This window comes from Heterocephalus glaber, unplaced genomic scaffold, assembly GCF_053883595.1.
Source record: "Heterocephalus glaber isolate CG9 unplaced genomic scaffold, H.glaber_assembly_v1.0 deba00001509, whole genome shotgun sequence".
NCBI classification, from domain to species: Eukaryota; Metazoa; Chordata; class Mammalia; order Rodentia; family Bathyergidae; genus Heterocephalus; species Heterocephalus glaber.
In genome coordinates, this window is record NW_028258325.1 from 15,745,095 (window position 1) to 15,769,958 (window position 24,864).

General features: G+C 40.4%; 1 protein-coding gene across 3 annotated transcripts in view; it reads right to left on the reverse strand.

The window, feature by feature from the left end:
- The window catches only part of Kcnip4 (potassium voltage-gated channel interacting protein 4), a 1,104,843-nt gene that overhangs the window by 525,723 nt on the left and 554,256 nt on the right, over positions 1–24,864 (reverse strand). The window lies entirely within an intron of this gene.

The window sequence follows — 24,864 nt, forward strand, 5'->3', positions numbered from 1 at the left end:
AACTATTTTTCTTAGAAGTAGAAGGAGTATGCTGTAATATAATGGAAAAAGTATAGTACAGTAAATACAAAAATCAGTAAGTCATTTATTATCACTACAAGCATTTATGTACTATACATAATTTTATGTGCTATACTTTTATATGACTGGCAGTGCAATGAGGTTTGTTTACACCAGCATAACCACAACCATATGAGTAATGCATTGAGATATAACCTTAGGGTGGCTACAACATCACTAGGAGTTGGGAAGATTTCCGCTCCATTATAATTCTATGGGATTGCCATTGTGTGAGTTCCATCCATGATTCAACATCATTATGCAGTGCATGACTACAGTATTTTATAATAGTTTTCTACTGCTGCATAGCAAATCATTACAGAGTGAGTTAGAACAATATACAGTTACTATTTCACAGATGAAACCTTGCAGATGAAGATCCTGAGATGGGTGAGTTAAAACCTCTACTTGGGGTTAAATCAAAGTAGAGGCTGGAGCTGAAGCTCTGGATGCCTAGGTCACTACTGTATGGCTAAGGTCTTCTCTCTTGCCAGCTGGTGGTCAGAGGCCACTCTTACCTCTGAGAGGTTGCTCTGGGTGCCATGCCTTCTCCATAGCATGGAACGCTGCACCATGAATACTAGTGGGAAAGTCACTTCCATGCTTCAAACCTCTCTGATCACTTTTCAGGCCTTAGCTGATAAGGTCAGGCTCATGCAAGGTAGCCTGTATTTTGAGTAGCCCAGTTAACTGATTAGTGACCCTAATTACACCTGCAAAATCCCTTCCATCATAAATGGCATCCTAATTACGGTAGTAATATCTCATCATGTTTGCAAATCCTACTCACACTAAATGGATAGGCATTATACAAAGTATTTACATCAGGAGACTATCTTCCAGTTCTGCCTCACAATATACGGTTCTTCTCTGCTAAGTGGCATGCCAGGTGTCCATGGTTGTGTCAGGTGAAAGAATAATTTTTTATTTTATGCATTTTTCAAATTAAATCAGGGAGGAGGATCAACATAGAGCTGGGTATTTTGTTGTTAACTTCACAAGGGCCCAAAGAAAGATGTGAAGTTTTGCAATGAAAACTGTTCACTAACCATGCTTGGCAACAAAGGGAAGAGAATGGTTAGAAAAAGCCAAGTGCTCTGTCTGCCCACTCTGGAAGTAGACTGCACGTTAACCAACTGGCTTCCTTCACCGCAGTATATAAAACAGAACTATTTAGAAAAATGTGAAAAGCAGCATGTTTGGGACTCTGATACTATAGCTCCTAGATTCCATTCCTTTTGGGAAAATTCTCCCTATATTGTTTTTTCTTTTGGTGGTCTGGCTCTGTTCCCACTGTGGTCGTGAGTGGTCTCATGAATATCCCTTTACTTTTATAACAGTAGATGACAGTGAAACTTCCTAACACATATTTTAATTTGATTCTTTCTTGGCTAAAGACTTTTGAGAGATATTACCTTTTAGCTTTAGTTACATTTTCCATAAACTACAGATATAACATCCAGCTGCCATCATTGAGTTGAAATATTTAAAAATCTGTCAAGAAACCACAATAAATAAACATCATTGTAGATCCTCTTCTAATTAAAGTGAGACAGGTGTTGCTCCCAAGGTGTAGTGGGACCTTACAGCACACTCGGCCAGTGGCACCCATTCAAGCGCTGACTATGAACCTCCATAAAGCCTCTGTTCCATGTCTTACTCTCCACACACATTTTTTTTTTTTATCAGAGTGACAGGAACATGACATCCAACACTTCAGTTTTCAGGAGTATCTTGCTGACTACAGAATAAAGTCCAAAAATCATAGAAGAACCCTGTCAACTTTCTAAGGAGCTCTCGGTGTCATAGAATGTGTCCTCACATTCTATGCTCACTTCATGAAGACCTGGTGCTATGTTGGACAGGTCAAGTTGATTGCTCAACACCTTCCTTTTCCTTCTGAGAAATGCTTACTCATCATTTAAGACTCAGCTTAAGTATCTCCACTTGGATGAACTCATTCACAAGTCTCCCCCACAATCAGTCATGTCTCCCTTCTTGTTTCTACATGTTCAAATATCAACCATCATCCTTTGAAGATAAACAAGCTGCTTGACATAATATCCTCTCTACAATACCATGAGTCACTATAGGGAGAAGCCAAATCTTACTTTTCTTACCTCAGTACTTACCCATGTGCTTAGATTACATTACTTGATCAGTAAATATTACAGTTAGCAAAAGAGGTATGAAAAGAAACACTGGAAACCAAGAGCATGCAATGTGTAAGGTACAAGGAAAACTTAAGCCAGCTACAAACTCTCTAAGAACCACCATGGCTAGAATCCCACCACCAAAATATTTAATTTTTCACATTAAGCATTCCCAATTGTCAAAAAATGATTTAAATGGCAGAAAAAAATTAATGACTAACACCATCATGTGAAAAGTTCTGTTCATCACATTTCTGCAGGAAAAAATAAGACCACTGGCAACCAGGGAACTTGAAGCGGTGGCACCAATATATGAAAAGGAAGATGTGGTTAAGAGCCAGTTTGGTACCAAGCACGGAAGTTTAACACAGCACTGCTGGCTGAACTGCAAAATCCAGAATGATTTTAAGCCAATCTAGAACATTCTAAGATAATCACTAATCTGCAAAGTTGTGGTTTTCTCCTGTTTTCTATTAAATGTTTACTGTATTGAATATCTAGATTTATTTTCTTTGAATAAGCTTCTGTCACGCAGCCAGCTAGATCAGGGCTCATCTGATCCATTTCTTTGGGTACCCAAAAAGTTTGCCATAGTAGTCTCAAAGGTACCAGCATTTATTTGTTCATGTGTTTCTCCTGGGCTTCATACTTCTTGAGTAGACATTCAAGAGATACTGAGGAAATGGTTCAGCATTCTTATAGGATGGAAATGGTTGTCGCTAGCAAGAAGAAAATTTAGCATCTGGTCAGGGAATCAAATTGTTTTATAATATCTTGGATTTGATTAAACTTTCATCTCACATGCCAACTACCCTCTTTTTCATAATTTTTAAACACTTAAGTTTTACATGAAGTTAATCAACACATTTTGATTAATGAACATATAAATCATTTTGATTAGTTGGTACAAAATCACAGAAATATATTAGCTATTCAGTACCCTAAAAGCACATGTAATTGTAATTACTTTTCTCCTGCTCTTCCCTTTAGGGAAAAAGTCACAGCTCAAGGAAGAAAGCAAATGGCCAAATATGTATTCATGTTGACCAAGTATTTTTTTAATGATTAGATAATTTCAGCACCCTAGTAAATAAGGGAATGCTCAAATCTATTACAAGCTGACAAAGTGTGGCTAATAAATTACAGGAACCAAGTGTGTATATCTGCCACCAGAACTTCTGCACCTAAGGGAGCCTTTTACCATTTACCATTCAGAGGCCATGTTGAGAAGTTATGCCATGTTTCCAGTGATGTTGGCTGTGCTGGAGCATTCTGGAGTTCTAATGCATGAATTGTTTTTAACTGCCATTTATATGCTATCCTTCCCTGCCTGCTGTAGGCCATACCATTCCACCCTCAAGCTAAAGCCTTCCAAACCTCTTTAGTAGTGAGAGTAAGAATGGATCAGATTTTTGGAGCCATGGTGCTATTATCAGGCTTCTCTGAAAGTATTGCATGGCTCCCATCGTGGGTGCCTTGAGTGCCCTGGGGATGTGTGAGCACCCTGCCAGCTTCACATAGCACTTGCTTCTCTCACTCACCAGGATCTTCATGTCTGGCCAACCAGAGCCTCCCTGGCCAAGGTCTTTCCTGAAGACTCATTGATTCTACTTGCATGAAGCAGAGAGAACCTGGAGACTGCCTGCTGCTTCCAAGGGATCTCACCACCACTGGCATGAAAATAAATTCAAATATTTTTCAGCTCATAGCATTAGAGGTCCTTAGCACATGTTAACTGGTTCACTTCCTATAAACAGGTTTGCCATAATGGGAGACATGCAAGGAACACGGATGAAGTGATAGATAGGGAACTTAGCTTGTCTTCTGTAAAGGTTTCCTGGGAAGAAAGATGAAATCTATGGGTAAAATAAGCCTTTTGGGTTATTATTGAATTTCAATTATGTACTACTCTTGCCTACATTACCTGGGATAATTAGAAATTCTCAGAATCACTCTGAGTCTGGGGAATCTTCATAATTAATTTCTGCTACCCAGGGTAGAGATGAACTTCTCCTATTCTGTTTGGAAAAGGTATCTTAGAATCACTATTCACTTAAGCTCCTGACTTTGAGCATTTGAAATGGGATTTGGAAAAGGTCATTTTGTCTATCTTTTATCAGTTTTTTTTGTTCTTATACTTTTGGAGAATTAATGGGTGTGTATAAGCATTTTGTCACTATTGTACCACCAAATTCTGAAAGAATAATGTCATACTACTCTACTTGGCTTTTCTAACTCTCTTTTCTTCTACATACTGGAGCTTTTATAGTTTTCTTCAGTGCCTGAAAGTATACATGTGAACTTGGGATTCATCTATTAAAGAGCTGAAGGATACACAGAAGCTCAGTTTTCTCTCCATGAGTTTAATCCTGTAATTTTACAAGGTTAGTAAAAGTCCTCTTGAGTTTTTATTTTTCTTGGACATCAGAAACATGAAGAGTCATTCAATCCAAGTTGTTTAAAAAAGGAATTATATTTAAGTCATAAACAAGCTGCATAGAAAACTCACTATAGTCTATCCTGGTCAAAAAAACAAAGGAAGAAAGAAAGAACTCCAGAATTTTACTAAATTGATAGTCACCGTACACATCTGGTAAGTACAAGGTACAACTCTAAGCAGATGACATATCAGGACAGTTTGAAGAAAAAACATGAAATAAGTCAGGAAAATATACTAAAATACATTCAGGAAGGTACAAATTCTAATGGGGTAGTCAAGGTCTGCTCAATTCACAGGCAACAAGAAAGAAACATCAAAGAAAAGTGTAAAGGTAACCAAGGGTTGTCTGCTTCCCAAGGTCTACCAGGAGCTCTTTGTTTGGTTGCATTGTTCCCACCTCTGATCATTACAATGGCAGGTACTTGGGTACATCACATCTGCAGTCAGAAAGGATGGAAGGAGGAACAAATCAACAGCATTAAGTGAACCTTGCCCATAGCCCTGCTGTGAATCTGGGCTCTGATTGTTAAAACTAGTTATCCTTGTTTATCTAAACCCATAACTTACCCTGGTGCGAGCCTCTGAATTACCAAGATTCTTCTTTTTGCTCCAAAAGTTTTCTAAAGCCGCCGCCTCCCTGGGTGTCTAGAGCTTGCTCCTTCCCAGATGTTTCCTTGTTATCTATGTCTAAGCCCATTTCATCTTGCTAAAGTCCCCCATCCTTGACTTACCTAGTGGTATGTTAAATTTTAATGCACACTAGACAGCACTGTCACTACCAAGGAGAATTCCCTCCTACCGGAGTTGTGCTGACTTGAACTGGTGAAAAACAATGATGACAAGACCTTTAATTTGTCCATGTCTTTACATTTTTCAGAGAATTTTACTACTAGCATATTATTTTAGGTAGGCATCTGACATGGAAAATACAAGGAGGGTCTTTTTCCAAAGTGCCTATGCTTTTCAATTGCCTCACCCTAGTCTAGCCCGTGATAGTTTTGGCATTATTAATTATGGGTTAGATATGAGAAAAGTTAGTCACACAGAATATAAATATAAATGTCTCAACTAATGGTGAATCTGAGTTTAAACACCTGGTCCTTTGACTCACTGAAAAATCCATTTTTCATCAAATTCAAAGAGCCTCGGTCAGGTTACTGTGCATGAATTTACGAAGCAAGGAATTGGCAAGATGAAGAACCACATTATACTTATTTGTTATAAAATGTTTGCTCAGAAAGAAAAAAAAGGCAAAATACAGTCAGCAAAGTTTCAGCCTTGAATCTCTGCATTCTGTTTCAGGCACTTCTATTTCAGCAAAACACAGACAAGTTGGAAATCACTTAGGGAGCAATATAAAAAATGATTAGAGAACAGAAAAGTTTGATTTATGAGGCCAGATTAAAGGAGATGAATGCCTGTTACTTGGCTAAGTGACAACCTGGAGATATGATAAGAACTATAAACACTGGGCAGATGTAAATATAGGTTAAATGGAGAGGATTTCTGAGGGTGCTACAAGACAGAAGTGATGGAAATGTAATGTAATAAAATATTTAACTTCATAAAATACCAAGAGGACTTTGGACAAAGAGATACACTAAGTGAATAGCAACACTACAGAGAAAAAGGAGGAGGAGGAGGAGGAGGAGAAAAAGGAGGAGGAGAGGAAAGAAGGGGAGAATAAAAGGGCAAAAATATGAGAAAGAAGAAAAAGAGAAGAAAGAAGAGAGGAGGGAGGGAATGGAGAAGGGTGAAATGGAATGGAGGAAGAGAAGAAGGGAAAATTTCAAGTTTCACCCTTTACATACCATAAATTACATTAGCAAGGTAGAAATTTTTCGAGAGAAGGTAAAAGACATGACTATTGTCATATTTTATTACATAAATGTTCACTGGTGATATTAAAAATGGATTCCATAGAATGTAAGGGATCTTTTCATAATGCAACTATGATTGGTGTGGATGAAAGAAGCTACTAGAAAAGAAGATATAAAGAAAGGGAGTGAAGAAAGAATGAATAAAAAGATAAAAGAATGAAAGAAAGAAGAGAGGCAGAAAGGAAGGAAGGGGAAATATTGTCTTGTCCCACTACACTTGATAAAAAATACAGGAAATAGACTTTTACAGTGCTCAGTCAGAGTAGACATCTCTCCCGAAACCTGACCCAGGCAAGGAATGAGCCTACCTTAGGGGATGAGCAACCACTAAATCAGAAAGAGACAGTAATGGGGAGGCGAAGTGGCCACATGAAGCCATTACTGCTATTAAATCCAGCGCCTGGGTACGGGCACCTTGCCAACCTTTGGCTAGCTCACTACACATAACAGTGTAATTGAAACTGGATTATAATAGTGCCCTGGCACACATCCTCTTTTAAACATCTAACATGTAATAATGCTATTAAAGCAAGGCTATCTTAAAACAACCCCTGGTCCTCTTGCTTCTTTGTTGTTGGTGCGTGCCTTCCTAGGGCATTCTTCACACTTCCTTCTTCTGCGGACAGTGAGGGATATTGGACAGGATGCTTCTTTGAGATAAATCAGCAAGAGAATGTTTGTTGAGATCCAAGTAGATGCCAAACACAGCACCAATCTCTTGAGATTGAGATTTATAACCTCCTTTTCACAGACTAAACTCTGAGATCGAAGAAGTTAAGTGATTTGTCCTGAATCATGTAAATCGTAAGAAAACGAGCCAAGAATGAATAGTTTTAGTCTGCTTATCTTCAAGGTATATCCATTACTCCTAACACTCAGCAATTTACTCAATGCATAACAAGCATAGCATTCAATTAATATGTGAATTGAATTGAAGGAAACTGGTGGTATAATTGAGATCAGGAAAGAATCTCCAATGACTTTAGACATGAGTTGATGAAGTATTGCCAACTTTCATCATTTATTGAATTATGTATGAGATAATTATGGCCACATTCTGAAATGGCATCTCCTGAGAACCAAGGTAACTTTGTTTTCTTTGATACTTAAGTTATCACAACTAAATATGAGGCTTCTCAGTCTCATAAAAGCACAAGATGGGCCTAACACCTGGGTAATTTCAGCAAATGCTAAACTTATACAAAACAAGTTACATAATCATTTCAATGTCTTATATGAGGTCATGATGACTGATAAAAATGACTAATGATCGATACACAGTACTTGATGCCTCGTGATATAAAAAGCATGGCTTAATATACTCCCACGAGGACACTGAGAAATAGGAGATATAGCTCCTATAATTACAGGACTTAGAATTCCATTGGGAGGCAAGTATAAATGCACAAGAAAGTAAATAAATCAAGGTTTAAACAGCCACTTATGATTTTCTTTCCCATAGATTATATTCAATTGATATGTATGAAATGCCTATTATACAACAGAACTTATGTTTGGCATCAGTATACAAGAAAAAATTTCTTCTCAGAACTCTAGTCCAGCAGGTGAGAAAAACTTTCAAACACATAGTCCCAAAATAACCTGATGATCACGTTTAATAAAGGTATATGATATGATGCTATGGAATATAGAAGAAAAAAGGTTTAATTCTCTTTATGGTATGTCTGAAGGTTTATAAGAAAGATTCCCAAAGGAGGTGAGACCCCAGCTGAATCTTGAGAAATCAGTATGAGTTTTCCAGGCCAGTAAGGAATAGCCCTCCAAACAGAAGAAACAAGGTTATGCAGATGCAAAAATTATGGGGCATGACAGACTGCAATAAATGTGATGAAGAATCATTACTAGCAAAATCACTAAGATTTATAGGGAAGATGGTACAAGTACAACCTAAACATTTTCAGTTCCATATATTTTCAGGTCTGCTAGAATGTCTATAAATACAGAGATAAGTTCAAGGCCTCCTCAAGTAAGGTCTTAACAATCCCAACACTCACTGGAAGGCAATTCATTAAAAGTAACATGTTCAGACTACATAACCTGAGGCAATCTTCTATGGCTGGGCTAGTATACATAAGTATATAAGGACTGATACTAACATTTCACAAATCAACCATTAGGTGCTTAATAGTGTTCAAGAGCACATCCACTTTTTGGAAACTAATCATAATTGCTACAGAAGTGTCATAAGCTATTTGATTAACATAAAGCTAAGGAGTGGGAAATACTTTTTAAAATATACAATCACAGAAGTGCATAAGTTGATCATCATGGGTATGTTAAGAAATCTGTGAATCTGAATAAACCTTAAATCTCAGGAATACTGCTGGGAAGTTTTCCTTTGAAGCACTGGCTGTAAGAAAACAGGGTGGGATCAAAGTTGTAAGAACTATAGTTAATAACATTCATGGCTATAGAATGCTTATATGAATTCCAGGAACTAAACAATTATACTCTCTACTTTTATATGAAATCAACTAGATAAATGAGCAGTGACATTCATTTTGCCAGTTTACAAGGTTAAGAAAAGCTTTATGTATTAATTCTCTCAGAGAGAAAATAAGGAATAATTTCACATTCAATCTTGGAGAAGTTTAATTGAAGTCTCATAAAGCATTCCACATGAGTGAATTTCCACACAAATGGGATGTTCTTAAAGAATAACGAGTTTTATATCTTCCTCTTCAAATATAATCAACGTTGTCATTGAATTTGGTCACTCCTGTCTCAAGTGAGTAATTATCATTTGCAAATGAATTTTCAAAGGATCTATCAGGCCCAGCCTCAGCAGTGTTTTTGCCCATCTCCCCATTTCATTTGTTGCTTTTTGAAAAAGCTCACTCTTTTCTTAGCCACACCTTGCCTATCACTTAGGCAGGACTCACTGGCACCTGTATGACACAGAGTGGCTGGTTCAGAAAGCTAAAACCTGTCCCTTTAAAGCCAAACATAAATCAGACACTGAAATTTAATTGGATCTACTCCTCATTTGTTTCTGTGTCCTATTCTATTGACTTCTGTTTCCCAGTTCCTAATAATCAACCCTGGTTGACTTGTAAGATTATCCTCTTCATCTGTAGAGTATTGGAGTCTCTAATTTTGACTTCTTATCACCATACTTGATGTCAGTTGTTGTCTGTTTCTTGATTCTCAGGCAAAATCAAGTATGTGGGTAGTGTTTGCCTTGCCTGGGCCCAGTATTTCATGGTTTCTGTTGCGCAGATTATGCCCTGTGTAAACATGGATCAAGTCCCATTTCGTTCTCTCTCTCTTTCTCTCTCCCCACTCTTCGATTCTCTTTCCAGGTACACAAGCACAAACATCTCTGCCATAGCTATTGACATTGTTTCTAAAAATTTCATATACAATTATACATATTTTGTACTCTGTGGTGATGACATAAAATCTGTGCCTAAGGAGCCTGTTTACTAGGGCCGGGGATTTAGCTCAGTGGTTCTGGCACCTGCCTCTGCCTCTCAAGCGCAAGGTCCCAAGTTCGATCCCCGGTACCAAAAAAAAAAAGATAAAGAGCCTATTTCTTTTGCCTGTAAGTTGGAGCCCCCAAAATTGTATTGACTAAGTAATATTCAATAATTCAAATTATTATTGGAGTTCATTCATTTCATTCATTCATTCATTCATTCACTCAACAGATACTTATTCAGTGCTTGATGTGTGCCAGGACTTATTCTAAGTGCTACACTCATCACTGAATTTAGCTACATGAGTTTTATCACACTACTTCATTTTAAAAATCTCACATAAAACTCTTTCATGGAATATTCTCCCCTAACTTATTTTCCTAGCAATCTCTGTTTATCTTTCTAAGTCAACTTAAATAATATCAGACTTTTCATGAATTTTTTTCCAACCTTTAGATGTTTATTGGTCTCTTCTGTTTAAAATCACCCTGGAATATGGCATGTGCCACATTTCATAACAATGGCTTGTTCATATCTATGTCTCCTCTCAGTTACACTCATTCTGTGAGAAAAGATGATAATGCCTCTGCAGCACTTGTAACAATCCACACACAGTAGCTCCTCCATCAACAGTAAATAAGATATTAAGAGCACCGGGATGTACAAGATTCAGAATAAAATAAACATCCGGTAGTTTAATAGTACTACCCACAAGAAAGCCCAAACCAAGCGATTTCAAGGATCTTAAAAGTTTTATAAGTTTTCAGCCAATTTAAAGAAAGATGGAATCTCCTGCTTACCTGCAAATCTGATTACCTCATCCCCTGAAGTAGAACATATTTAGAAATGCATTGAGAATTTATTATCACCCCTCTGTTGCCACCAAACATAGTGGATGCTCTGAATTAATACTGTATATTATAAGGGGATGGATGCAAGGATTCTGTTTATTGTTGGGAGAATGTAACTTCCTCCGCCATTTGCCTGTAGCCATTTATCTTTACCATTTTTTACAGGAATAATTTCTGATTTTCATCTCCAGCTCAGAAATCTCTGTACACCAAATTGCTTTTCCATTTCAGCTTTCATCACTTCCACTGGAACATGTCAGAGACATCCCGATTATGATGTAACCAAAAGAGAACCCTCAATTCTACCTTCAAGCCTGTCTTCCATCAGTACCCAGGCACTGGAAGCTTGCCATGTCCTTGACTCTGCCTTTCTCTTTCTATTTTTCTCCAACCCTTAACAAGCTCTGCTGCGTCTTCATTCAAAATAATTCAAACATTTTATTTGTCTCCTGTAATGTGCCACATTAGTAAAATTTCCCATTTCTTTTCATGTTTCCTATTGAAGCAACTACCTATCCTTCCTCTTTATCTTCTTTCTACTCTATCTAGTTCCAATTCAAAAGGTCTTCTTATGATGTATATATTTTTTCTTCCTATGCCTCTAGGGCATCCCCAGGGCATTCGTCAAAATTTATTCCACTCCAGGGTAGGTAGCTGGGCTCTGGAGAGGGACCCAGAAAATAAACCCAGAATGGACTATCTACCCTTTATCAGTGCTGCAATCTTATCTTCCTCAGGGAACTCATATCCTTACTCCAGTAGGTACTCTCAAAGCACAAGTTACAATTGACTTAAGACATAACAATCATGTTTAAGAGAAGGAAGTATTGGTAGCAAACCAAGAGATGTAAACCACTGCTCTCTAGTTCCTTAAAAGAGAAGAATATAGGTCAATAGTCAAATTGGGGCACTTTTTCTGCTAAAGAGATCACCTCCAAAGATATTGCCCTGGGCCCTAGGTAGAGCAGAGAAAGCTCTGAGAAATTTCTGTCGTCTATCCAGTCATTTAGGTAACTTTTATTAGCAGCAAGACAAGGCTACTTCTTTAAGGTCCATTTTAATTTCAGTAAGTATTTGAAACTCATAGGTCCTCCTAGCATCCACAATCCACATTTAGTAAAGGCGCCTTTATCAACTTCCTACATGTGTATGAATGAAGAGAAAGGCTGGCTACATTTTTCTTTTATTCTAGTTACTATATAAAACAGAAATCCAAGTCACTAAGTGATTGCTATTTTCCTAGTGTAAGACAAAACAGTTGTAAGCTGTCTTGGTTTGACCCTTCGAAAGGAGAAGGGCTCCAACCATAAAACAGTTAATTTTAAAATTAACTTCCAATATGTTGGAGAAAAGTTTAAGGGTAGTTTCTTTATTTTTTGCATTAAGTTTTCTAAAAATTAATTTTATTGGTACATTTTAGGTATACACTATGACTAAAGAATATACATCTTATGATGTATATTGTCACCTTATTCCTTTAAACCATTCAGCAATTCCATTTTATTTAGAATAACTTTCCAGATTTTTATGGCTCATCATATTTCCTGTGCCTCTAATAATTCTAACACTTTTGCAAACTCTTAATGATTTTCTTTGAGCTCCTGTAACATAGTAAATTCTGCCTCTGGGCCTTTGCACATGCTCCTTTCCTCCTGAAATGTTCTTTCCCCTCACTCCTTGCATTGTTGGTTCTTCTTCAGCACTCTGCTTTCTGTTCACATATTATCTCCTCATAAATAACTTCCCTGATTGCGCTATTTAAATTGATGTTACCCGAGCCCCATAAAAATACATAAGTTTTTAAATTTTTTCATCATCTTGGTTACAGTGTAGAACTAGATTACATCCTCAAGCTGAAACAGGTAGGACTATTGGAAGGTGATTGGATCATGGGGGTGACATACTGATTAGGGGGTTCATCCACCATTGAGTTCAGCAGCTTTGAGTGCTGCCAGGAAGCAGGGCTGGTTAGAGAAGGGTCACCTGGAAAGGTCTATCTCCCCGCCAGGCTCCTCCTTTCATATTCTGCCTCCTGGCCACCATGATGTAAGCAGCCTTCTGTCAGACCTTCTCTGCACTGGACCCAGCCAGCTATGAACTGAATCCTCTAAAACTGTGAGCCAAACTTTCCTTTGAGTTGTGGTATTTTGTCTCACCACAAGCAAAATGACTAAGACAATTTTAATTGCTTCTTAGTAAATTAGTAATTTTTCTTTATAAAACTGCTCTTCATTTGAATCTTATTGGTCTTCTCCTCGGAATACAAACATTTATAGACATTTTTTGCATCTGTCTTTTATGTCATTTTTTCCCCAGGAACTAGTACAGAACAAAGCATATAAAAATAAAGGTTAACAAAATATAAGGTAATTATAACCCCACAGGCCTTGATTTAGCATCTATTCTATACATTCATATTTCTTTACTATTTACAGTAGCACTGTAAGGTATATAGTCATTCCTTTCTAACCATTATGTAGAAACCAGTGTTAGATTCTAACGTTTAGATTCTAACCTAAGATCCTGAATATAATCCCAGTGCTTTACTTTTTCCCACTCTACACCATCAAAGCCATTGCTTAATTCAAAAATAGTTTCTACCACTGGCTGATAGTTCATCTTACTTTTTTTTTTTCTTAACAGATAAATTAAAAAGAAAAAAATCGAGGAAAAAGAAACCATAGGATGTATACTGGAATTCTCTTTTTGAAAACAACCAAACAATCTCCATTGATAAGATCTAGTGCATGAACCTGCCATAGTAAATTAAAGATGTTTTAAGGAGAGAGAATGGATGCTTTTGGTGATAAGGCTCATGCCTGGAGGCCACCAGACAATGGTCTGCTTTTTCTTTAATCACTCAGTCCAAAAACATTGGGAATTTTTATACCACTACTTTATCTTATTATTTTAGAAATAAAATTACAGGAAATAATAAAACATTATTTTCCTACATGTATTAAAACTGTGACAGAAAGGACTCTTAATCTAACTACCTACTGCCTGTTGTAAAGACAGCTCAGGAAAAAAGCTACAGGAACTGTTTTCCTTCATTGTTCCTTGGGGGCTGAGAGTTCTGAAAATCAAGGGTTCAAGTCTCTCCCCAGCTTTGTTCAAGTTGTATGACATTGATTGGGCTACTCAGTTTCCTTGTTATTAAAATATGGTTAATAATAATGCCTATCTCATGGGCTTCTCATGAAGAAGGAAAAGGCAAAAAAGTAAAGTACTATTAAGATCTCAAAAAAATTTTTTTAAAGATTTAGTTATACCACAGTATACTATGTGCTGAGAGGCACAAGTTTCTGATATTCTGCATCTACCGTGCAGTGGTACTAAGGAAAATAATAATAATAATAATAATATAATAAAATAATATATAATACAATATTAATATATTATAATAATATAATAATAAACTGGATGGTAGTAAATCACCTTGTCTTTGAAGGACAAAGTATTCCCTATCTCCATTTTTTTTAAAAAAAACAACTTATTGAGGTATAATTTTCATAGTGTAAATCCACCAACTTAAGTGTACAATTGAATGACTTTTAGCAAATTTACCAAGTTGCATAATTATCACAAAAAATGTAACACTAGAACAATTCCATCACTCGAAAACAACACACATGCCAGCTTATAGTCACTTCTCTTTCCACTCCCAGCTCCCAGAAAACACTACTCCAATTTCTTTCTCTATAGATTTGCTGGCTATTTCATATAGATTATATTACATTATATAGTACGTGGCCATTTATGTTTGGCTCTTTCTCATTACACAACATTGAGGTTAGACTCTGTGGTAGGATATATCTGGTTGTATCCATTGCTAAAGAATATTCCATCCTATGGACATATCAAATTTTTTTGATCCATTCACCAGTTGACAGATATTTGAGCTATTTCCAGGTTTTTTAAATTATTACAAATAGCACTAATACTTGCATACAAATCATTTTTCCAAACATTTGTTTTTATTTCTCTTGGGTAGATTCCTAGGAGATCCTCCTTCCTTATCACACACACGTAAAGTGTCTGCCCCTCCCAGACTGCAGTGAAACATTGATAAAGAATACAGTTCTGATTGCAGCTCACCAGTCACTACTGAACAGTCATCTCACACAATGAAGTAGGGAAAAGTACATCAGGTATTGTTGTCTCTATTCTGTTCATTCCTACATTCCTCTGTGACCTTGAGATGGAGCTGCACTTTGTAGTATTTAGCTACCTCCATTTGTGAACCACAGGAAGGGAGCAAATGTGCTCTTAACTCTCTTCTCCCTTGAAGAGCTCCTAATACCCTTTTCAACTGAACAACTTGTAAACAAAATAAAAACCATGTGAGAACTAAGGGACTCCATTCTAAAATTTGGTGGCATAAATTTCAGTTCTAAGAAAAACCACAAGATGTATTTTGACCACCTGCATGTGATAGTGTTCAGCCGTCCCCTAGCAACAGCTAATCAGTAGTTAGCAACCGTTTTCAGCTTGGGTGCACAAGGCACAATCCATCAGGTTTAATTGCCAATCTAGAACCTTGCTGTAACCACTATAAAAACCCCTGCTGATTTGGAGTCGGGGCTCTCAATCTTGACCTGCCACGGCGGTGATGGTTGGGAGTCCCTGCTCGAGCTTGAATAAATGACCCTTGTGTGTTTACATTGGAATCGGCTCCTTGGTGGTCTTTGGGGACCTCGAAATCTGGGCACAACATTTGGGGGCTTGTCCGGGATTCCCAAGACCCCCAGGATCTCCGTACCAGAGGGTCAACACCAGCTGGTGAGTTTCCATATCTGTAAAGTCAGGGGCCCATTTCTGAGTAGGTCGGCAGACGGTCTAGGCGGACACGCTGGAGGGCCGTCGACCTGGGGTCCTGGAAGACGTTCCAGACCCTTCTGTAGGGGATGGAGTGCCCCAAAAGTCTCTGAGACTTCTGGAGGGACAGTGCAGGTCGCTCCCGCGGCATGGCGTGAGGCCGTCGTCCCATTTTCAGTTTTACCTCCAATGGAGCGGAGGACTGTTTTGTCTTGCTTTTTGTTTTTCTGTTGTGTTTGTCTGTCTGTCTATCATGTATTTTTGTCTTTTAACTTGGACTGAGACGATGGGACAGACCGTGACCACCCCCCGTCCCTCATGACGAACCATTTTAAAGAAGTTAGGGAGTGCACTCATAACCTGAGTTTAGAAGTTAAAGAGACTAAACTTATCACCCTCTGTAGCTCAGAGTGGCCTGCCTTTGGGATAAGATGGCCACCCGAGGGGACCTTTGATCTAGGTATTGTTACTTGGGAAAATCTAATATGTGACCCCCCTCCATGGGTCAAGCCCTTTTTGCCTCCACAGAAACAGCAGCCAGAGGTAATCCTGGCAGCCTGTAAAAAGGCTCCCAGAAAACACGACGGAAAAAGGCAAACTGACAACGAGCCAACTGTGCCGCTTTACCCAGTCCTCCAAGGAGGAACCAAGGAAGATCTCCTTCCCCCCCCTTACCACTCTCTCTCCACTCCCCCACAACAGCAGACAGGGGGAGAAGTTCCAGCCCCAGCCGGAGCCGGGGAAAGAGGGCCGGCTCCAGGCCCCAGCAGCGGGGATGGCGCTGCCCAGAACACTTGCCACCGGCATGCTGCCTTGCTGGCAGGACTGGCAGACTCCACTGTTCTCCCACTAAGGGCGACAGGGCCCCCTGATGAACATGGTAACCAGCATCATCACTACTGGCCCTTCGCCACTAGTGACCTTTATAACTGGCATACTCAACACGCCAAATTCTCAGACAACCCTAGAGATTTGATTAACCTGTTAGAAACTGTTTTGTTCACTCATCCCACCTAGGATGATTGTCAGCAGCTCCTCCAGATCCTGTTTACCACAGAGGAGTGAGAGAGAATCCAAAATGAAGCCAGGAAATTGGTTCCTGGTGACAATGGTCAACCCACTACCAATGCTGATACTATCAACACTTCTTTTCCTTTGCCCCGGCCCGACTGGGACTTCAACACAGCAGAAGGTAAGGAGAGGCTCTGGGTCTATCGCCAGGCTCTGTTGGGAGGTCTCAAAGCGGCTGCTCGAAAGCCCAACAATTTGGCCAAGGTAGGGGATATACAATAGGAGCCGAACAAAAGCCCTGCAGCCTTCCTAGAAAGAATTCAGGAAGCCTTCCGTAGGTATACTCCTATGGATCCAGAAGCAACTGAGACAAAGGCAGCTGTTATTATGAATTTTGTCAACCAAGCCACGCCAGATATTAGGAGAAAGTTACAGAAAGTGGACAGATTAGGAGAAAAGAGTATTCAAGACTTAGTGATAGTGGCAGAGAGAGTGTATAACAATAGAGAAACTGCAGAAAAAAGACAGGCAAAAGCTGGTGATTGGCAAACTAGAAACCTAGCTCAGATCCTTCTTGGCACCACTGTGGGAGAGCCAAAAGAAAGTGAACGTCGTCTGAGAAAGATTGCGACCGAAGGACAAAGTAAGGGGGAACATAGAGATCGCCCCTGATTGGGAAAGAACCAGTGTGCTTATTGCAAAAAGGAAGGCGATTGGGCCAGAGAATGCCCTAAAAAACCAGGAAGTCACCCCAAGGCCCCCATCCTGGCTATGCATGAACTGAGTGACTAGGGGGGACGGGGTTCAGCACCCCTCCCAGAGCCCAGGGTAACCCTAAAAGTGGAGGGGAAACCTGTCGAGTTCCTAGTGGATACCGGAGCTCAACATTTGGTTCTGCTTAAACCACATGGCCATATCTCTGACAAAACCTCCTGGTTCCAAGGGGCCACAGGCATGAAAAAGTATTCATGGACTACCTGAAGAACAGTAGACCTGGGAGTGGGCCGGGTAACCCACTCATTCATGATTATACCTGATTGCCCCTATCCTTTACTTGGAAGAGACTTGCTCACCAAGTTAGGAGCCCAAATCCATTTTCAGCCCAGGGGCGCAGAGGTCCTTGACCAAGAAGGAAAGCCCATCCAAGTGTTAACTATAAACCTAGAAGATGAGTATCAGCTACATCAAAAGCAGCCCATGCCAAGCCCTGATATAGACCAATGGCTGACTATGTTCCCTAAAGCTTAGGCAGAGACTGGGGGCATGGGGCTCGCCAAACATAGAGAGCCTGTATTTGTGGAAATAAAACCAGGGGCAGACCCAGCACAGGTCCGCCAATACTCCATGTCTCTAGAGGCCCGCAAGGGAATAACTCCACACATCAGGAGGCTACTTGCCCAGGGAATTCTAAGGCTATGCCAGTCGGCCTGGAATACCCCCTTGTTGCCAGTACGGAAACCTCATTCAAATGATTACAGACCAGTACAGGACCTCCGTGAGGTAAACAGGAGGGTCATAGACATCCACCTTATGGTACCTAATCTGTATACCCTCCTGAGTTTTCTGCCCCCAAACCACCAATGGTACATGGTCTTAGACCTCAAAGATGCCTTCTTCAGTCTCCCACTGGCACCCAAAAGCCAACATATCTTTGCATTTGAATGGAGCAACCCAGAACAAGGCATCAATGGACAGCTAACCTGGACCCGACTGCCACAGGGATTCAAGAACTCTCCCACCATCTTCGAAGAGGCTCTGCATGAAGACCTGGGTGAGTTCCGCCTCCAGAACCCCCAATTAACTCTGTTACAATATGTAGATGATCTCCTTATAGCAGCTGAGATGTGAGAGGACTGCCTAGATGGAACCAAGAAACTCTTAACGGTCATAGGGGAACTGGGATACCGGGCATCTGCCAAAAAGGCCCAAATCTGCAAACCTGAGGTAAGCTGCCTGGGTTACATACTTAAAAAGGGGCAAAGATGGCTATCAGATGCTAGAAAAGAGACAGTTCTTAAGATACCTGCACCAGATTCCCCTGGGAAAGTTAGAGAATTCTTGGGATCGGCTGGCTTCTACCGCTTATGGATACCAGGGTTCGCGGAACTAGCGAAGCCCCTTTACAAGGCAACTAAAGACAATCAGGCCTTTCAATGGACAGAAAAACTACAAAAGTCCTTTGATCAAATTAAGGCTGCCTTGTTGTCAGCGCCAGCCTTGGGCTTGCCTGATGTCACTAAGCCCTTCTACCTTTACATTGATGAAAACAAAGGAGTTGCCAAGGGCATCCTAGTCCAATACCTGGGCCCATAGTACCGACCAGTAGCATACCTGTCCAAGAAACTTGATCATGTTGCAGCTGGATGGCCCCCATACCTGAGGATGATCGCTGCCATAGCCCTGATGGTCAAAGATGCTGATAAGTTAGCCTTGGGCCAAGAACTGCATGTAACCACCCCCCATGCCATTAAAGGGGTTCTAAAACAGCCTCCAGATAGATGGCTCAGCAATGCCCGCCTAACCCACTATCAGGGCCTGCTTTTAAACTCAACCCGAGTTGTCTTCCAGACCCCGGCCACCCTAAGCCCGGCTACATTATTGCCTGACCCAGACCTAGAGGCCCCACTGCATGACTGCACTGGCATCTTCGCTCAGGTATATGGGACTCGAGAAGATCTGAAAGATCAGCCATGGCCAGATGCTGAAGATACCTGGTACACCGATGGGAGCAGCTTTGTTCAGGATGGCCAAAGGTATGCAGGGGCGGCTGTGGTCACTGAGACTGAGGTTGTTTGGGCTGAACCCTTGCCCACTGGAATGTCAGCACAGTGAGCAGAGCTCATAGCATTAACCAAAGCACTGACTCTGGGAAAGGGCCGAAAGCTAAATATATACACAGACAGCAGGTATGCTTTTGCTACCACTCACATACATGGGACCATTTACAGAGGAAGGGGACTGTTAACAGCTGAAGGAAAGACTATTAAAAACAGAGAAGAAATTCTTCCCCTACTGGCGGCCCTATGGCTGCCAAAGAAATTGGCTATTATCCACTGTCCCAGGCACCAAAAAAACTATACTCCGATTGCCCAAGGAAATAATTTGGCTGACCAGACAGCTCGAAAAATAGCCCTAGAAGCTGATCTGACCCTGACCACTCAGCTGCCCAATCCAGGGGGCGCTGCCTTACCAGAAACTCCCCAGTATACCAAGGCAGACTTAAAGTGGATAAAACAACTACCCATGGCCCAATGCCTCAAAAGATGGTGGAGATCATCTGACTGTAGAGTCATCCTGCCTGAAGCACTGGGAGAACAACTTCTCTCCAAAATGCACCGGGCCACCCACATGGGCACTCGAAAAATGCAAGACCTCCTGAGACATGCTGAAATAAAGATTCGAGATGCTAACTCCAAAATTGAGCGTATCATTGCCACCTGCAAAGCCTGCCAATTGACAAATGCTACTCACAATAAAGCCAACCCAGGCAACAGATTGAGAGGAAATCAACCCGGCATATACTGGGAATTGGACTTTACTGAGGTAAAACCTGGAAGGTATGGTTACAGGTACCTGCTAGTTTTTGTAGACACTTTTTCAGGATGGACAGAGGCCTTTCCCACCAAACATGAGAGGGCACAGATTGTGGCTAAAAAGTTACTAGAAGACATCTTGCCAAGGTATGGTTTCCCAGTGATGTTAGGGTCAGACAATGGACCCGCCTTCATTTCCAAGGTGAGTCAAGGTTTAGCACAGGTACTGGGGGCAAATTGGAAATTACATTGTGCTTACAGACCCCAGAGTTCAGGGCAGGTAGAAAAAATGAACAGAACTCCAAAAGAGACATTAACTAAATTAACCTTAGAGACTGGCGGTGACTGGGTGACTCTCCTTCCCTTTGCCCTCTATAGGGTACGCAATTCTCCCTATAAGATGGGACTAACTCCCTTTGAAATCATGTTTGGGGTGCCCCCTCCCATTATCCCTAACCTTCAGTCTAAAGTGCTCGCTGAGCTCGATGATCAAAAACTGTTGTCTTCCTTAGAAAACCTCCAGCGTGTTCACAAAGACATCTGGCCTAAATTAAAGGCCCTGTTGGAGTCTGGACCACCTCCTAAGCCCCATCGCTATCAACCAGGAGACTGGGTCTTTGTCTGGAGACATCGACAGAAGGACCTTGAGCCTCCTTGGAAAGGACCCTATGTTACTGTCCTGACCACGCCCACTGCTCTCAAGGTCGACGGGATTGCCTCATGGGTACACTACACTCACGTCCGCCCCACAGATCCACACGCCGTTCTAAAGGATTACATCCCCTCATGGCAGGTGTCCAAAAACTGCAACAATCCTCTCAAGCTCAGACTGCATCATCAACGGTCATAATTATAAAAAGACTTTGTGCTGCCCTCGGTAAAGAGTGTTGTTTCTATATCGATCATTCAGGGGTAATCAAAGAGTTCATGGCAAAGGTCAGAGAGGGCCTTGCCAAATGAAAACAAGAGTGAGAACAGACTCAAGGTTGGTTTGAATCCTGGTTTAATTCCTCCCCATGGCTGACTACTCTGATCTCTTCTCTACTGGGCCCCTTGCTTAACCCTTGGAGAACGTGTTAGCTCTGTACAATTAATGGTGCTTAGGTCCCAGTACCAACCAAGTCTCAGAAAAGATTTGACACCCCGAGACCCATGATTGGGCCTCGATGGTGACATAAGAAGGGGGGAATGTGAGACCTAAGTGACTCCATTCTAAAATTTGGTGGCATAAATTTCAGTTCTAAGAAAAACCATAAGATGTATTTTGACCACCTGCATGTGATAGTGTTCAGCCGTCCCCTAGCAACAGCTAATCAGTAGTTAGCAACCGTTTGCAGCTTGGGTGCGCAAGGCACAATCAATCAGGTTTAATTGCCAATCTAGAACCTTGCTGTAACCACTATAAAAACCCCTGCTGATTTGGAGTCGGGGCTCTCAATCTTGACCCGCCACGGCGGTGACGGTTGGGAGTCCCTGCTCGAGCTTGAATAAACGACCCTTGTGTGTTTACATCGGAATCGGCTCCTTGGTGGTCTTTGGGGACCTCGAAATCTGGGCACAACAACTACAATCCATGAATCATCTTCCTCGCCCTTCGCATTTTCTGGGCAGTATACTACATGGGAGGCCAGCCATAGTCACGAAAGAATGATACAGAGAGTAGTCGGATTCTCTCCTACTGCATGCAGAATGTGCAGTTTTCAAGTTGTCACTCTGCATATGGCTGTTTTGCTTTTGGGGTTCTTTTTGCATATCCTCTGGCCATATTATGCTAAGGTAGTCATTTCACTCAGAGTTAACTGGGCAGGAGATAAACATTAGTACAACAAAATCAGACAGATCGTCTTACCAAACATTTTAAAAAGCATTAATCTAAGTGACTACCATTACCTTCAAAACAGTCCCTTCACTAATTACATTCTCTCCTTTAGGCCAACACTGCCCAGTGCATACTTTAATATTTCTCTTTGGAATTGCCCTCCAACTAGCAGCATAGCCAATTTCTCAGATTAATGTTAAACCCTATTGTAAAACACTTTATATAGACTAAAAGGTATAAAAAGCAATATGACTAGCATGAATTTACCGATCACAAAGATTTAAAATAATCCTCACTAAGGCTCCAGAGCCCTTACCCCTGCTCAGTCACATCTATCTCTTGTCCACTCACTCCTTCCTTGTCCCCAGTACTTTTCTCAATTTAATTATGACTACTCCATGCATATATTTATACTTTTCTACAAAGGTATGTTGTGTGAAGGACCCTAGTTAACAAGACAGACTCCATATTGCTGCTTGACCCACCTGCCTGCCCTTTAGATGAACTCAGAAGGAGGAAGCTCAAAAACCTCCTCCCCTTAGAAAGTCTCTGTAGAAATAACAATTAATCAACTATTGTTTTACAAATGTCCTAACAGCAGGACATTCTGCTTCTGTACCTTTTGCTTGCTTTACTAGTTCTATCCCATAGAGGGGCCTAGAAACTGCTGGCCTAAAAGGTGTATAAAACACATTTGTCAACCCCCAGTTGAGGCTTGAGTCCAATGCTCGGCTCAGGTCCCAGCCAGTAATAAACTCCTGTGTGGATTTAATATCGGTCTCTGGTTGGTTCTCTCTCACTGGGTGTAACATTGTGCTAAGTAATACCTGCAATTGTTTAAATATTTACATAAATGGCATATGTATTACTTAACAATTTGCTATATTCACTCAATATCATGTTTGCTGAGCTCATCCACATTGACATATGAGTTGTACATCAATATCTACACTGTGAAATATTGCAGTTTGTAAACCACAAATATTTTCTGTTTCTTCTTGATACATATTTAGGAGATATCCAATATCATGTGAACACAATTGATTTAGCTATAAACATCCTTATATCTCATTCATGTGTCTGTTTAGTGCACAACATTGACTAATTTCTCTTGGGTGTTTGCCTAGGAAAGGAAAAGAATGTGAGAAATGGATATATTCATCTTTACTAATTATTAGTAGATTTTTTTCAAAGTATTTGTAACCATTTTTATTTTGTCAATCAGGATATAAAATTCTCATTCTCCAAAAAACCCTAAAACCTGATGCTCCTCCTCCCCAGAAGGGGCTTCCTCACTATGTTTGCCAGTTGAGTCTCAAAGTCCTGGGTTCAAGCAATCATTCTGACTCAGCCTCATAAGTAGCTAAGACTGAAGGCACGTGTCACCACACCCAGATACCCATTCGAAAACTAAACGTAAGAAACAGTTGTTGACATTCAACTCTGGATATACCTCTGTCCTTGGCTCCTATGTGGAATGCCAAGAAAGATGAAGCGGAAACATTGGAATTGGAGAAACCTATGGCCAGCCTTCACTCTTGCCATCCAAAAACCTGGGCAAATCAATTCAACCTCCTTAATCCTCTGTTTCCTTATCTGTAATGTTGAAGGCTAAACAAGAACATTGATCAGTTGCTTTCATCTTTACTTTCACTTGAGTCTGTGATGCTGTGTTGGAGCCTATGAGCCAATGGGAGAAACAACTCATTACATAAGCAAATTTAACACCAGACAAAATATATCCAAATTATTAGATGTGTATAGGATAAGGAACCCAAATAGGCAAGAGAAACCGGGAAGACTTCATCAAATCATTTCAGATGAGATTCCCTGGATGGCATGGATGACATTTTTAGAAATGAAAGGAGGGAAGAAAATTCAGAGAAAGTGAGAGGGTGAAGGAAAGAAAGAGGACAAGAAAAGGGGAGGAGTGGAGAGGGTTGAGGAGGGGGAGGGGGAGGAAGAGGAACTTGGGTAGAGTCCCATAGAAAGAGTGTGAAGGGAGCTAAGGTAGAGAGGAGGGAGCAACTATCCCACAGGGATTTCCTATGGGGAGTGAGAGATGAGGCCGAATACATTGTGCTTTATATTATGTCAAATAATGTGCATCGTCTTGTTAATAATTTGATTTTCAAAACTTCCCACAGCAATTTGGAATCAAATCCATAAATAAGGTAGTAGTCACTTTATTTTCACATTTAAATGAAGCCATAGAACTCATTTCCTGTGCAGTTCATGGACTGATGATAGGAATTGCTTCTCTATCAGGATTTACTCAGGGGATGAAGCAAAGCAGAAGTAAGAATGCAGTCTCCTCCCTCTGAAGGTGGAAACTTTGCATAGGCATGCTCCTTGGTTGGTTTAAAAGATTCACTGTTTTACAGTTATAGCTAGTATACAAAACCCTCAGAACCAGATAGAATGTTAGTATTTACCACATGAAATTTAAATATACAAAAAACAATTTTATTCCTTGGAGGAAAAACAAAAAGGCTTCTACAAAGCTCCAAATTATTATGTTAGAAAGGCTGAGAATTTTCATTTTCAAAAGCAATTAATGCATCTGATTTTAAATAAAGTAATTTGTTGTTGGTTAAGACCACGAACCTCACAGCAAACCCATCCATCTTTGAAACAGATCAGTTCAAATCTTGAGTTTCCCATTATTCACTGGGATATGTATGTATACAAGCTATGTAATCTCAGTACAGTAGCATTAAAATTGCATTTGGCCACATGTAGCCAAATGAAAAAATCAATCTCTATGTGTTTATGCCACTGTTTTTTGTCTCATGTAATACGAAAGCAGAGGCAGACAGCCCAAGACTGGGTCCATGGCATGAATTGTGTGAATCAATA